Genomic DNA, 5,895 nt, shown 5'->3' with positions numbered 1-5,895 from the left:
CACTCGCGACATGCACAACGTACACACGGAGGAGAGAGGATTTGAGACGGGAGCTTTGTGCCTCCTCCCAGGTGTGGGTGGGATGTTCTCCTAGTTTAAAGAACTTCAAACCGTCGTACATCATGGACTCGCATCAGATGAGGGACAAACTCTGAAAAGCATTTGATTGACTCAAATGTAAATATGATCAATGATATAAAAACAATTTCTAGATGCAATTGAAAAACTTCTACAGATTTGCTTAAGGTACCTTTTAAAATTATATAACCAGTGCTGAATATTGTACATAGAACATTTATATGACATTGGAACCAGCATTCATATCTTTAAGTCTGAGTCATTGTCTGTCACTACTATTGGTACTAGTCTTGGAAGAGGAAGAGTCTGTACCCTGAGCTGCTCATTGTTTAATTGGCTGGGCTTTACAGGTGTCCTGCACAAAGCCTCGTTGATCACAGCGGGTGTCTCCATCGCAGGAGTAGGAGCTAAGTTTAGCAAATCCTCTCAGTGTGTTTCTCAATGACAGCACATGTTGGACTGTCTGCAGAGAAACTCACGGAGGCAGAGCCTCACATGCGCACGTATCGCAGACGCTGTCTGCTGTGGCAGGTGAATTCTCACCTGTCACGATGGTGTACTGCCGAGCACGTGTACATGTGCAAAGCTTAAACCGGGAAGCAAAGGTTTTTTTATTTTTTTTTATTTCCTTCTTCAGTGCCTTCTCATTGATGAGCTGTTTAAATGCAATAAGTTGCTACAAATAAATTAATAAATATTTATCCATCCATCTATGGTCTTTACCCGCTCATCTGTGTTGCAGGGGGATGGTGCCTGTCTCCAGCTATCATGGGACAAGAGGCGGGGTCCACCCTGGACATGTTGCCAGTACATCACAAGGCAACATAGAGACATACAGAACAGCTGAATAAATGTGATATTAATTTTGAATTGCGTGCACAGTGAAGTTCTAAACTCGTTTAGGAAAGCAAACACTCTGAAATAAAAAAAAATGACAGCAGGCATTAAAGACAATGTTTTTGTTCTTCTTGGAAAATGTTTATCTCAAGACACTCAGAGGTAAGAGGCCTGAGGCTGGCAAAGATTCAGTGACTTGTTAAGAGGGACTTCAGCACTTAGAGAGCTTTTCTATAAGATCCAGGCAAGCACTTGGTTCTTCTTTAACAAAAGATAAATTGGGGTAGAATGGCTGACTGCAGATAACTGCTGGTGAGATTACTCTTGGTTTCAGGACACTGCAGAGTCAGAAAGACACATCCACCTCACAGAGATTTTAAGAAAAATAAAGATTACACAGACAATTTTCCCCTCGGAAGATGAGATGAATTATGCACCGTGTACATCTAAGTGACCTTTGAAAGCCGCTTTTGACTACACTAGATTTTATTTAGAAGGGCTGATCACACATGGGCTGCACACTTTTCAGATTTTTATGTGCAAAATAAAAACAAAAAACATGCTTCATTGCCTTTTAATTCAAAGTTTCAACTACTTTGTGTTGGTTAAACACACAAAGGATGCATGCGTCTTAGGAAGACGCTGTTTTGATTACATGTCAGTCATTTGTATAGTTAAGAAAATGTTAAAAACAAACTCCTTAAGCCAATATAAAACACACAGATATATTCTATTCACCTTGCATTTTCCTCTCAGCCATAGAATTTCTTTGTCTCTTCTGGAAAAAGACAGGTGGCTCTGTGTTGATGCTTGGAATATCACTGGGACGCAGGCTTTCGGGACTGGACACTTTGCTAACAACACGGCGTGTGTTGTCACCAATCACCACGGTATGTGCTCCGCCTTAAGCAAACACTCCCTTTGACAATAAGCGACACAGCTCAGTTCAACGTGTCCTGCCAGGTCTGAGGTTGCTTGTTGACATCGAGTGTTTTGGTAAATTCCACCTCACACTGTAAAATGACTTACATTTTGCCAGGTTAATCATGACTGTAAAGAGCACAGTCTTATTTGTTAGCATTAAATATTTTGATCTGCAGCTGAGCAGGTGGCTGGATTGAGTAAATCTTCTAAAACTGGCTATGCAGGATGGGCAAAACATGTAAAATCATAAAAATCAGCGTGAGAACACATCATTTCTGAGGTTGTGTTGTTGATAAAAAAATAGACATATTTTGTTTAACAGTAATACACATGTAGAAATACTCCATAAAATTATGAATACATTAAAAGAATGTAATAAATCAATCCTTTGTCTGATAAATGAATGCATCAGGTCCTAAATACATATCTTCTGGAACATCCGTCTTGGTTAGGTTTAACTAAGAAAAAACAATGACAAATTAGTTTTCTAAGGTAATACTTACTTAATGTTATAACCTGCAAAAGACTAAATAATTTTATTTTTTTGCTGTGTTAAGATACGTATTGCTTAATTTTTACATATATACTTGTAAACTTCAAGTTTAAATTCCAACAGGTTTCATTTTGTACCCTTTAGAAGAAGAACTTGAAATAAAATAATATAAAATAATGTCTGCAAAGTCCTCCTAAATTATGCAAGTTCAGTTCTATTTAGTGTTCCTGTTTAAAAGTAAGATGAAACACATGGATGTATCCATCAGAATACAATGCAGAAATGATGACGCAAGCTTCTGGAAATACTTAAAATACCTAAATGCCTAAATCATTTATGTATGTATGTATGTACTCCTGCAGTTAAACTCTCAATACTCCACCAGATTTGTGTTTGACAGCCCGTCCATGTTGAGGAAGGAAGATTATATTGATCCTCTCTTGGTATCGTAGTATTTCTCGACTTCTAGGCGTTTTACCCTGAGGCACTGAAAGGCTTTTCAGTTCATAAATGGATGTCTGAGACTGCATCCCTATGACAACGTTCACATGAGCAGGATGAAGGAGCTGCTTGTCTTTGTCTGCCACACACTGAGCTGCCTCCAGTCCTCTGTGCTGTGTGAGCAGAACCCCACTGCAGGCTGGGAACCAGTATGTGGACCCCTCTGAGGCCCCCTGCTGGTACAACACGGTGCCTCCACAAGACTTGTGGGCGTTTGCAGTGTGAGCATGAGGTGAGAGGATATAAATGGTTGCATGCCACGGCCACTGAGATTATGAAAGGTTGAGCCTGCTAAAAGCGTCTAATTTGTCACAGACTGTAGGGCATTAGCAGCCTGAGGAGCCTAGATGGAGAAAATAAAGATGAAAGCCACAATAACGTAAAGTCACAACCAAAATGACCCCGTCTTGCTTTTTAAAGAGAGACTGAAAAAAAAGTTAAAAAAGTTTGGTAAATCAGCTGTCGTTCAAGCCAGAGGCTTATATTATTGAGATATTATAAAGAAGGAGAAATTCTAATATTTGCTTTCATGAGTAGAGAAAAATCTGTAGATTTCTTTGCAGAGACCTGTTGATTTTAAATTTGCTACCAAGTCCATAAATCTTACCAAGATCGTTTCCCCCTGGATAAAAGAGAATATGAGCAATGCATAAACACAATAAGTTAAATGTTTGCTAAATAGAATTTTGGATCTTTTTTAAACCTAGTTCCATGCTTTTGAGGAATCAGAATCATATGGTATACAACCACTTCTTGTTGCACAAATAATTATAAAATCAATAAACGTTGATTGGTTATTCACTTGTTGCATGATGCTTTAAATTATTAATATATCTATATCTGTCTAAAAGAAGGCAATAATGAAATATGGAAATTTTTTGTGTTCAATGGACATCTCCCAATGAGACAGACACCTATTAGGGCATGGAGAGTTCAGTAATAATTTTACATTACTTTTTATTTCACAAGTCTATATTTGAAATGTGGCCAGTACAGTTTGTTGAATATTACAGAAACTATTAATCTTCTGGAATTTTACACAAAAGCATCTCCTAGATCTACAGAGAATAGTCTGAAAAAGAGAAATGTCAGAATGGCATTTTCTTTCTTGTTGATTTCAGGGTACAAAGGACACTGGGCATGCTGGCTAAAAATGACAGACGGGCACCAGTTGCTCACATGAAAAAAAATGCTACAATCAAAGTATGTGGAACACCATCTTTCAGCTCTGAAAAATATGGGCTATAGAAGCAAAAGACAATTTCTGTCATCTAGGAATAGGAAACTGCAGCTATTATTCAAACAGGCTCACCATAATTGGAGAAAATGTTGTCTGGTCCAATGAGTCTTGATTTTAGGCAGTATTGTCAGAATTTGGCAGAATAAACATGAAAACAGGGAATAAACCCCGCTGTGTATCAACAGTTCCGACTGCGGTTGGTTGCATGTGTGATTATATTCTCTTGACCCATTTTGGCCCCTTCATGTTTAAACATCACAGTAAGAATATTCTGCTGACCTTGTCCAACCTTTCCCACACATGAAGGGTAACCAGGTTATGATGGCTTCTTCCTGCATGATTTTGCACCATGTCCCATAGTTCAAATCACTGTAAATAGCTTTTTTAAACATGACAATGAGTTCACTGTACCCCAGTGGACCCAAAGTCATCAGATCTCAATCCAGTAGAGCAGCGGTTGATTGACAAGCCACAACTGCGGCAAATACTTTTTTCAGTTTCTTTTTAACTAAGTCATTTATTCAGATAACAATAATAAGGCTGACATATAAAAATAAGCCATCACAAATAATAATTTTAAAGTTTCTGTCAGGTCTAAGCACCTAGAACATCATACTACACAGGGAAAGAAAGGCACAAATACAATTAGTTTGGCTTCATTCTCGAGGAGAGTAAGAAGAGATCGCACAGTTACAATCTCCAACCCACTCTGCCGGTCTCAGCGTTCTCCTCGGTTTTATTAAGTTTGGGGCGTTTCCCTAGTTACAGGATTGAGGCTGTACTGAAGGGCGGGGGAACAGATAGTTACAGCCTCAGCTGTCAACAAAGATACACAGCTGAGCAATCACGTCCAGTCAGCACATAATCTTGTAGCTGAGTCTTCTTGTTTCAGGAAGGGAAGAAACAGAGTGTCTTCTGTTTCTTCGCACAGACATGATTAAGCTATCATGTAAGTAATATGATTATATCAGAAGCTTACATTACTACATCATAACAATATAAATTAGTTAATGAAGTATAAACATTAATCCCACCTGTTTCTGTTTCAGTTTTCATCAAATATTTATCTAGTAAAGAAGTACAACTATTGAAAAGTAGTTATTTTTGTTTCCCTCTAAATTATGTGGCTTTAGCAAATAATCCCCCATCTGAAATATAAACAACGATGCACTACAGGTATAAAAAAAGAAAACAGTTTCTTCTGAAGTAGTTTTCAGCAAAAATTAATAAAGAAAAAATACAATACAAAAAACATTCAAGTTTACAAAATTACCATTTCTTCTGGCAAAATCTCCGGACAGATTTAAACAGGACAAATTTCAACCTTGAGAGTAACTAATGTGAGAACTGAGCCAGTTTCTTGCTACTGATAAAAGCCTAAACGTCTGGAGTTAAAGTGGACAAAGTGTCTCTGAGGTCGTGTTCAGTGCCCGGTCTGTTTCTGCGGTTCGCGTTTAGCTAAACCAGAGCTGAGACGCCACACTCAGAGATAGGCAGCGGTCGGCACAATGATAATATATAGTCATATTCAATACATTAGAGCATTTATTTCTAAGAGGCTTTTTTGTAAGATTAAAAGTACCTTTGGAAAAAAAAAACTTTAAGCACCCATTTCTGCATGACAAATTGAGTTTTTTTATTGGTTTGATGCAATTTTCTAATCTTAAATGCTGAGATTTTATTAACTGGAGGTGGGACAAAAATTCTAAGTAACAGGAATAAAGGCTGTGTGTTAACCAATATAACATGTTTCCCTTATTGAATTGAGTTACAGATTTAAATAAACGTTTCATTAATATTCCAATTTATTGAATATGACTGT

The sequence above is a fragment of the Fundulus heteroclitus genome, chromosome 4 (genome assembly GCF_011125445.2).
Source record: "Fundulus heteroclitus isolate FHET01 chromosome 4, MU-UCD_Fhet_4.1, whole genome shotgun sequence".
Lineage (NCBI taxonomy): Eukaryota > Metazoa > Chordata > Actinopteri > Cyprinodontiformes > Fundulidae > Fundulus > Fundulus heteroclitus.
The sequence above is the reverse complement of the archived record's forward strand: the minus strand, read 5'-3'. Positions refer to the sequence as shown.